The 11,138-nt window shown below is 39.1% G+C and overlaps 1 pseudogene; it reads left to right on the top strand.

Annotated features, from left to right (window-relative positions):
- The first annotated feature begins 6,805 nt into the window (after nucleotides 1-6,805).
- LOC137713361 (1-aminocyclopropane-1-carboxylate oxidase homolog 1-like) lies at nucleotides 6,806-7,766 on the top strand (annotated as a pseudogene).
- The last annotated feature ends 3,372 nt before the right edge of the window (nucleotides 7,767-11,138 follow it).

Genomic DNA, 11,138 nt, shown 5'->3' on the forward strand with positions numbered 1-11,138 from the left:
AATAAAAGGAGCACTCTACTATATTCCCACACACCATATATGCACACCCACCATAAAAAAATAAGAAGAATACCTTTGACATTGCTCACCACCACAACTCCCCCTTCCCTTGCCCATGCAAAGCCCAAAATCCGATCACATCCATGACTTCATGTTGCTTGATTTCTTCTTCTATATCATGTTCTTCCATTCTAATTTTTCAATTATTTAAATAATATTTTGATTATTAAAAACTTTTTTTTTTCTTTCAAAAATGATTATATCCATATGAGTGAAATGGAAGCAAGACCGCGACCATCCTTCTGCACTTGTACCACCATCCCGAGCATCCCACGTCTAACAACATAGGTGATGCAACGACAACAACGAAGAGTTTGAGTTTCTCAACAATCAAAGAATCCAAGCCGAAAGAATAAGAAGCGAAATCGGTAGAGAAAGCAACTCCATCTCTGCTGCCACTGGAGAAGCCGGAGGCCAATGATTGATACGGCAACTGATGCATTTAGCGCGTTTTGGGATGTGGATTATGACGAGCTCGACGAATTCCACAAGATCAACTCATTTTATTCAATCATAGATTATGTTACGATCTTACTCGACGTCTTCTTCTTGCACACAGAGAAGTAACAGGAAGGGGTAACAAACAATATTCCATTTACTGCTTCCTTCGTTTACATTCTCATTATTTATACAAGTTGTACTAATTTCTAACTAACCAACCCTCCTTTCACCCAATTCCCAACTAATTCCCACTAATTCTCAACTAATCTTGCCACCTGTAAGAGCTTCCTAGCAATACCCCCCCTTTGAAACCAAGCTTACATTCACAACTTCCAAAAGAAAAAATTTCATCAAGGAATTCAAAGATGAACTATTTCTGGAAACTTCAATTTCAACTCATGATAATTCTCCCAAGTTGCATCATACCTTAAGTGGTTCTGCCATTGGACCAATGCTTCTGTCATTGCAGTATTGCCCTTCTTCACCATTCGCCTAGTTAGGATCGCAACAGGTACATCTTGTAATATTCCAGTGTCTGAGAGAACAGGTAAAGCAACTGTGGCTTGCACATTTTCTCCCAAATACTTCTTCAAGCATGATACGTGGAATACAGAGTGTAACTTAGAATGATCTGGGAGTTCGATCTTGTAGGCCACATTGCCCACCTTGGCTAGTACCTGAAATGGCCCATAAAAACGAGGCTGCAGCTTGTGGAAATGGTGGGCAGCCAGCGACTTATGTTGGTAAGGCGCTAATCTGAGATAAACCCAATTTCCAACCTCGGGAGACCTTTTCAGTTCTCTTCTTATCCGCCAGAACTTTCATCATCTCCTGAGCTGCTGCCAAGTTATTCTTAAGTAAAGATAGGATGTTGTCCCTCTCCTTCAATGATTGTTCGACTGCGTACAAGAGGAGGAACACACCCATACATTGCCTCAAATGGCGTCATTTTAATGGCCGAATGAAAGCTGGTATTATAACTCCACTCAGCCCAAGACAGCCATAACACCCATTTTTTTGGTTGCAATGTGCAGAAACATCGTAAGTAGGTTTCCAGGCACCTATTAAGAACCTCAGTTTGCCCATCCGTTTGTGGGTGATACCTCGAACTGAAACAAAGCTCAGAACCTTGCAACTTGAAAAATTCTTTCCAAAACTTGCTCATGAACACTGGGTCTCGATCACTCACTATAGACTGTGGCATCCCATGCAACTTGAATATGTTGTCAACAAAGTGTTGAGCCACTGAGGAAGCTATATAAGGATGACTCAATGCAGTAAAATGGGCATATTTCGATAGTCTGTCCACCGCTACCCAAATCATCGTTTTACCCTTGCAAGGGGGAAGATTTGTGATGAAATCCATTGAGATGTCAGACCATACCTTTCCTGGAATTGGTAATGGCTGCGGGAGACCAGGGGGTGACAAGTTATCATATTTGCGTTGTTGACAAATAGCACAGCTTGCCACTTTACTTTCGATGTCTTTCTTCATCCTTTCCCAATAGAACGCTCGGGAAATCCTTTTGTAAGTCTCTAGAAATCCTTCATGACCAGTTGTAGGGCTCTTATGTAACTCCACAAAAACCTTATCCCTCCAAGGACTAAATGGACTCAAAACAATTCGACACGTGTACTTTAAGAACCTATTGTCAATGTGGAATCTCAACATACCAATTGGAGCATCTACACCCTGAGATTGTAAGATTTGCTGTGATTTGGCCATAATCCAGGTGTCATTCTCAGTATGCCGTCGTATTCATCTAACCAAGAAGAGTAAGGATAAGAAATAGCACAGATGGAACCCGTGGCCTGCAAGCTAACCACTTCAGGAGTTACCCTTGATAATGCATCTGCAGCTTGATTATCACAACCCTTTTTATATTGTATTTCATAATCGAACCCTAGTAACTTGGTGACCAATTTCTGTTGAAAAGGGTATGGGTCCTACCTTCCAAGAAGTACTTTAAACTGTGGTGATCAGTTTGAATGATGAAATGATTTCCCACCAAGTATGACTGCCATTTCTGTCTTGCATGTATGATTGCCAATATCTCTCTTTCATAAGCTGAGAGAGCTTGGTTCCTCGGGCAAAAGGCTTTACTGGTAAATGTTAATGGTCTTCCTCCTTGTTGTAGCACTGCTCCAATACCATACCCGGATGCATCACTTTCGATTACAAAGCGTTTGGTAAAATCTGGTAGAGCCAAAACTTGTGGTGAAAGCATTGCTTGTTTGAGATTATTAAAGGCTGCAGTAGCCTCACTTGACCATTTGAATCCATCCTTCTTCGTGAGGCCAGTAATGGGGCTCACTAATTTTCCAAACTGAGGTATGAACTTTCGATAGTAGCCTGTCAATCCAAGGAATCCCCTTAGCGCTTTGACCGATGTAGGTGTAGGCCACCAAGCTATTACTTCCAGCTTCGTGGGATCTGCAGATACACCATACTTGGACATTATATGCCCCAAGTATTCCACTTGATCTTTGCCAAATGCATGTTTCGAGAGTTTCACAAATAAAGAGTGTTGCTGTAGTGTCTCTAGAACCACTCTTAAATGTTGCAAATGTGAAGACCAAGAGGTGCTATAGACCAAAATATCATCAAAGATTACTAGAATGAATTTCCTTAGGTAGGGTCGGAATATGTCATTCATGAGACATTGGAAGGTGGCTGGAGCGTTTGTAAGACCAAATGGCATGACCAAAAATTCATAATGGCTATCATGTGTTCTAAAGGCTGTTTTCTCCACATCTTGAGGGTGCATTCTTATTTGGTGATAACCTGCCCTTAAATCTAACTTTGAGAAAAATTGTGCACCAAATAACTCATCAAGCAGTTCATCAATAAGAGGAATAGGGAACTTATCTTTGACTGTGATATTATTAAGCCCTCTATAATCCATGCACATCGTCCATGTCCCCTCATTCTTTCGAGCTAGGATCACAAGAGAAGAATAAGGGCTGATGCTTACCCTTATGAACCCAGCTGCTAAAAGCTCCCTCACACACTCATCAATTTCAGTTTTCTGCATAGGACCATACCTATAGGGTCAGCTATTTGGTGGAACACTGCCCTCTACCAAATGAATTCTGTGGTCTTGACTTTGAGAAGGAGGAAGGGCACTTGGTGCTAGAAATATGCCTTCAAACTTGGCTAACAATTCATTCAACTCCAACTGCTGTTGATATGTGAGATTTTCAGAAATAGAGTTGGCAGTATGTGATTCCATGTGTTGCACATTGGGTTCAGTTTCCAATTGTAAAGTACTGCACCTATGGTGATTTCTTGTTGTAATAATTTCTGCATTTGTAAAGTTGAGATATCCTCAAAGCTGTTACTAACATTAGCATTACTTGGGATGCAAAATGTTCTGGAATCTCTGGAAAATTGCATGGACAACTTATCAAAGTCCCAAAGAACAGGACCAAGCGTTCGCAGCCATTGGATCCCTAATACAATGTCACACCCCCCCAATGGAATAGCATACAAATCTGTAATGAACTAGAAGTCCTGAATCTTAACAGAAGCATGAGCTAAAGTGCCTTTAGTAGCTACCTTCCCTCCATCGGCAATCTTCACATTAAACAAGTGCTTAGTATCCAATTGTGTTTGTAGCCTTTTCACCAATCGCACATCCACAAAGTTATGGGAACTACCAGAATCAATTAGTATAGTGGCTGGACAATTCTTGATCTAACCACAGACTTTCATAGTATTGATGGAAGGGGGGGCATGAGTACCAAATAATACACAGGCAGTTATTTTAGGTTCCTCAGTTTCTAACTCTTCATGCTCATCACATATAGTATCTTGCACATCAATTAACAACAACTGCTTCTTCTCATAAGTATGACCCCTAACATATTTCTCCTTACAATGAAAACAAAGACCATTTCATCGACAATGATCTACTTCCTCAGGTGTCATCCTCCTGATGTTACTAGGTTTCATCTGAGTCTCAGATGGTGCATTAGAATTGACAGATTGCAGTGGATATCGAAAATTGGGTTAAATTGAAGTGGTTTTAGAAAGAGTTTTCACCTTAAGATTTGCAATCTTAGCATCCAATTGCTGCGCAAAAGCAGTAGCTTCCAGCACATCTCGAGGCCTTAAAATCTTCACATCCTGTCGCAGCTCTGGTTTCAAGCCTCCCACAAAGCACGATTTCAACAGTACATGATTGATGTCCCTCGTTCAATTGGCCAGTCGTCGGAATTCTATCACATAATCCCTCAAAGTCCCTGTCTGCTTCAAATTCGTCCAACTCTGAAGGACCAAATTCTTGGCATAAGACCCGTGTGAAATCATGCCAATCTGAGTAGTTTTCCAAACACCTCGCCTATTTGAACCATCGCAGTGCATCTCCTTCCATGTGAAATGATGCCATCTTGACTTTCTTGGATTCTTCGATATTGAAAAAGTCGAAATAGTGCTCCGCCTTGTAAACCCATTCCATTGGATCATCAAACTCATTGAATCTTGGAAACTCCATCTTAAAAAATGGAGGCCGTTGATGTTCTGCCCTGTATCTTGACGATTGGGGTCAAGGTGCAACCTTTCTTGAATCTGGGGATCGCTGTGTGTCACCTCGGACGAATCGCCCACAATCCCGCAATTCAATCGTGTCATGATTGATTGTAGCTGTAGCATCATTTGGTCCTGGTTCGTCTTGAAATTCGACTGAACCGATCGAAACTCCTCATTCGATTTCTTGAATTCGTCGAACTTATCTTCCAAGCTTGATACTCTGGACTCCATAGATTTCCTCGAAGCTTGCCGCGCCATGCAACAGAGAAGGATTGAGATAGCGGAACGACTGGCTCGATACCAATTGTTACGATCTTACTCGACGTCTTCTTCTTGCACAGAGAGGAGTAGTAGGAAGGGGTAACAAACAATATTCCATTTATTGCTTCCTTCGTTTACATTCTCACTATTTATACAAGTTGTACTAATTTCTAACTAACCAACCTTCCTTTCACCCAATTCCCAACTAATTCCCACTAATTCTAAACTAATCTTCCCACCTGTCAGAGATTCCTAACAGATTCATTTATTTATGATCCAATAAACACAAATTAAAAATTAGAAGGCATAAACTGAAGAGAAGATGTTTTAGAGAATTGAGATTACAAGTTGATAATCCAATCAACTTCTATGTATAAAATTTAGTGTACAAATTTAATATTTCTAACATTATAAATTTAATCATAGATTCATTTATTTATGATCCAATTAATAATCTAATCATCAACTTCTATGTATAAAATTTAGTTTACAAATTTAATCTTTCTAACATTACATATATGGATAATAATTGGAATCTCACTCGTGGACTTTAGACGATTCTAAAGTCCAAGAAAAATTAAATAACATATCCATTACTTTTTAAAACAATAAAACATGTATTATAATATCATTTCACAAAATCAAAAAGTGAGTACTCAAATTTTATCATATATATTACATGTTAACACTGCAACAAAGAATTACAATTTCTATCTAATGTTTTATCATGCTTTCTACGTCTTTCCTTTTCTGTGGAAAACCTTATGGGTGTGTTTATTTCACCATCTTAAATGGGATTGGATTAGTTAGGATTATTATCCCATGTTTGGTATGCTTAGACTTAAATGAGAATAACTCGAACTCGTGTGAGACTCTGGGCCTCGTTAGATCATCCAAACTAGTCTGGCGTTGAACCATGGAATTGCTAAGAACGCTCTTTCTTATCAGTCTAGTCTAGTCCAGAATTGCCTAACCTAAGCCCTGGGTTATGTGATGTCATGATGACATCAATCACTATTAAAAAATTAAATTAAAAATACAAAAATATATAAAAAAAATATAATTTTTTTTCTATAAATACTTAATCATGTTCTTCCACCTCACACCATATTTCAATATTTTCAACCAATCTTTTATTATTATCCGAATTTAAAAATAAAATGACTATTTATTATTTTATAAAAAATAATAATATTTTAATACAAATTGCTTGAGCTATTCAGTTTATGAGATGAAGATGCACTTGAACAATTACTATTTATTGAAGACAATTACTATTCACTTGGGGGATTAAATTGCCGATTACCCAATAAACATAGCAACAGTGGAACTGCTCTCAAGTAAAATAGAACTTTCAGTGAGCTCATGACTTTGGCACCAAAAAACGATTAAAAATAAAGAGCACCAAACGCATCCCCGCCTTTATATGTTGTTAGATTAAATAATTGGAGACGCACAAATATATAGTTATATTGGATTGAATGTTCTGATTCTAGCAGTTGTGCTAAGAAAATGGCAGCCATAAATATTGATGCCACTTTGTACGACCACATGAAGGAAGTGAAAGAATTCGACGAGTCAAAGATGGGAGTCAAGGGCCTCTCCGATTCTGGCATCACTTCCCATCCCTCAATTTTTCAACCACGACCCTCAAACTTTGTCCGATCTCAAACCCTCAAGCAAAAACACCACCACCAACATCCCCATGATCGACCTTGCCCACATCAACTCCGCTGCCCACCGCCCCAAAAACTTTGACCAAGTGAAATCGGCCACCAAAAACTTCGGTTTCCTCCTAGTAACCAACCACGGGGTGCCCGTTTCTGTTTTGGGCGAAACGGTCAACGCGATCAAAGCGTTCCACGACCAGCCCCATGAGGTCAAAGCCAAGTACTACAAGCGAGAGGAGGGAAAGGGGGTCATGTATGCTAGCAACAACGACTTGTACCGCAAGACGGCTGCCAGCTGGCACGACTCGTTACAAGTGTGGATGAGTCCAGAGAGGCCGGAGGTGGAGGAGATACCTGAGACTTGTAGGGAAGAGGTGGTTGCATGGGATTTCAATGCAACCAAGGTGGCAACGGGCGTGATGGAGTTGCTTTCAGAAGGGTTAGGGTTGGAGGGAAGGAGGTTTAAGGAGCTCACCTTTTCGGATACGAGGGTGCTTGTGGCGCATTGCTATCCTTATTGTCCCCAGCCTGATCGAACGGTGGGGATTACTGCACATACTGATCCTGGGATTATAACTGTTTTGTTGCAGAATCATGTGCCTGGGTTGCAAGTTAGGCATGGGAGTGAGTGGTTGGATGTGAAGCCCATGCCTGGAGGTTTAATTATTAACGTTGGAGACTTGCTTCAAGTAAATCCAACTTTGACAGTAGCATGTTCATATTTTTTCTTGCATGTACCATTTCTCGTCCAACTACATAAATCGGGTGATATAGTTTTAATTCTGCAACAAGAGTATATCTAGAATCACTTTTAGAGGAAATATTTTTAAGTTTCAAAAGCCTTTAAAGTATTTTCTACAATTATGTGTTTTCTTGTAAGAAGAATTTCAAATGTTGTTCTACGATTCATTTGTATTTTTTTTTACTAAAAATTAATTTCAAAAATATTTTCATAAAAAACACTTTCAACTATTTTGAAACCACTTTCAACCAAACTGATAATTAATCGAATTCACCACTCCATCGTCCGCACAGTCCACACAGTAATGTGTCTTGGATACGTACAATTACTTTTCCTATTTTTTCTTGGACGAAAGTAAATGTTCACATGAGAAAAACAAGGAATGTTGTCCATATTTTGTTCGGTCAATGATTCCCTCAAACTCTTTTTTTCTCCTTTTGCAAATTCTATTTTGTTTTTGTTCCTTTATTTTCTCTTGATTTATTTAATTTCAAGATATCTCTCTTTTTCATATTTTTATTAGGACTAATTAATTTTAAAATGACAAAAGTTAGGTGGAAGATTGATATTGCCGTTGATATTAAATCCCATGCGGTCTCATTCTTAAAATTATGGGTGGACACGGGTTGGGTTGGATCGATTTTGGGCCAAAATCGAAATTAAACCGATCTAGTTGGTTGGGTCAAAATTGCAAACCGAAACCAACCAAGTTGCGTCTAAAACCGATCAAGTTGGTTAACCGACAGTGGCAGGTTGGTTTGGGTCGGTTATCGGTTTGTGTGAAGACGAAAATACATAACAAAATTATCTCCAAAAGCTTTAGTAGCACCAATATATAAGAGTGATTGCTCAAACAAAAACACAAATGAATAAACCTTTTGAATGAGATAGATTATTTCAAATTAGTAAAATTTGAAATTGAGGTTACACAAAATAAGGAGAGCACCAAAGCAGCATCTGTTGCGTTCTCCAAAAGGTCCCCCATGTTTCTTAAACTAATTAGGTTTTGTTTTTATGTGGTAGAAACATGGTAACATGTTCAAACCTGTATTACCAATTACACAAGGGATAGTGAAACTACCTGGATCTTTGCATTTAGGAGGCAATTTCCTTTGTAACATTGCAGAGACATTTTCACTTACATGCACCATTTCCTTGTTCGAAATCCTTTTCCTTGTTGTGCAAAGTTCTTTCAAGAATTTGGCATACTTTGGAATTTGTTTGATTGCATCAAGGAGAGGGATATTGACTTGCACCTTTCTAAATGTCTCAAGAATGTCCTTATCACTCTCTTCTTTCTTTGATTGCAAAAATTTGCGAGGGAAAGGCGCATTTGGTGGAATAACATTAGAAACAATTGAATTTGGACCTACCTTACCTTTGGTGGACGGCTTAGGGGCATTGAGTGGCTACGGCAAGGGTTGCTCCACCCTTGCCGTGGCTTTGCCTTTGTCGTCGTCCTCTTGCAGCAGCTTTTCATCCTTATTTTGGCTTGATTTGGGTGGTAGTGGAGTGATTCCAACTTCCTTGCCACTTCTTAACGTGATAGCATTGGCGGTTTCAAATCCTCCTCTTGGATTCATAATGGTTGAACTTGGCAGTTTTCCTTGCTCTCTAAATTGGCCCATGAATTCTGCCATTTGCCCCATTTGCTTCTTCAATTCATCCACCTCCTTAACTTGATTTTGCACTCTATGCGTCAAAGTGGTGAGTAATTGAATAACTTTATCATTATCCAAAAACATACCTAAATTTGGTTAAACCAGAGGTGGTTGAGGTTGCATTGGTGTGAATGGCATTTGAAATATGCCACGGGGTGGACGAAATCCTCCTTGTTGTTGAGGTTGTTGAGGTTCCCTCCATTTCATGTTTGGATGATCTATCTATCCCAGATTGTAAGTGTTTGCATATGAATCATATTTGGGCTGATTTTGGCCTTGAAATCCCACGGCATGGGCACTTTCCCATCCTTCATTCTATATCAATTGAGGACATTGCCCAAAGGGGTGTCATTGCATGGTGCACACGCCACATACACTTGCTTTTTGCACTTTGGATCCATCAACAACCTATGACATAAGAACAGTAAGATTAGTCAATTGAGATTGAATTTCAGAAATTGCACTTACCTCATTCACTTGTGGTTGCTGCCGTGGGATGTCCTTTTGTCCAACTCCCTCGTATTGTTGTGCATTCAAGGCTTGATTTGCAATTAAGGTCTTGGCATCAATTAGTGTTTTGTCAACCAAAGCTCTTCGCGCTAATGCATTTAGCATTTGTCTCTCAATTGGAAGAAGTCCTTTATAGAAATGTTGAATTAGAAGCTCTTCTTTCATTTGATGTTGAGGGCATGATGCAACTAGAGTCTTGAAACGCTCATAATACGCTGGAAATGACTCTCATTGGTTTTGTTGAATGCCACTAATTTTCTTCCTCAAAAGAATGACTCTTGAAGTGGGGAAGAATTTATCTAAGAATGCTTTCTTCATGCTTTCCCAAGATGTGACAGTTCCAGGTGCTAATTCATAGAGCCAATCTTTAGCCTTTTCCAAAAGAGAGAATCGAAAAGCTTTCATCTTCAAAATGTTGCCATCCATGTTGATTGGGGTCATGCTTGAACAAACCACTTCAAATTCCTTCAAGTGCTTGTTTAGATCCTCTATGGACAGCCCATGGTACTTTGGAATGTGATGCAGTAAGCTAGACTTCAATTCGAACTTATCAGTCTTGTCTTGGGCTGCCCTAGGATATTGAATGCATAGGGGTACGACATTGTCCAATCCCAAGGCTAAAAGTTCCTTGATTGTTTGATTATCTATGATTGGGTTTTCCTCTTCGTCTTGAGTCGTGGCCTCTTCTTCCTCTTCTACTTCAGATTCTGAGCTAGAACTAGGTGGACTAAGTTCTGGCTCTTTCCTCTTCCTTCTCAAAGTTCATTCAAAATCGTCGTCAAACTCCAAGATATGTGCACGAATAGGTTGAGAACTTCGAGTCATAAACTAGTACCTAAACAAAATAAAACAAAATAAAATCAATAACCAAAATTAAAAGACACAAAAACAAAAGAAAACAGAGGGGATTAGCAAAATTGCTAATCCCCGGCAATGGCACCAAAAACTTGGTGTGATATAAAATTGCACTCAAATTAAACCTTCTTATTGATAATTGTAGTAAAGATGTAAGTAGACACCATTCTAGGCCGAGGATTAGGAGGATTGCTAATCTACTTAAAACTGACTGAAAAACACAAAACTAGGCTTGAAAACACTTAACTAGACTTAAAGACTCTTAACTAGACTTATATGACTCAAAATAAGCTAATAAAACTCAAAACTGCACAAAACAATAAAAAAGACTCAAATTAACCATCTCTTTTTATTTTTTTTAGAGATGACAATAGTTCAGTTTAGGGACAGAAATGATATATTCATCC

This window comes from Pyrus communis, chromosome 13 (genome assembly GCF_963583255.1).
Source record: "Pyrus communis chromosome 13, drPyrComm1.1, whole genome shotgun sequence".
Classification (NCBI taxonomy): domain Eukaryota; kingdom Viridiplantae; phylum Streptophyta; class Magnoliopsida; order Rosales; family Rosaceae; genus Pyrus; species Pyrus communis.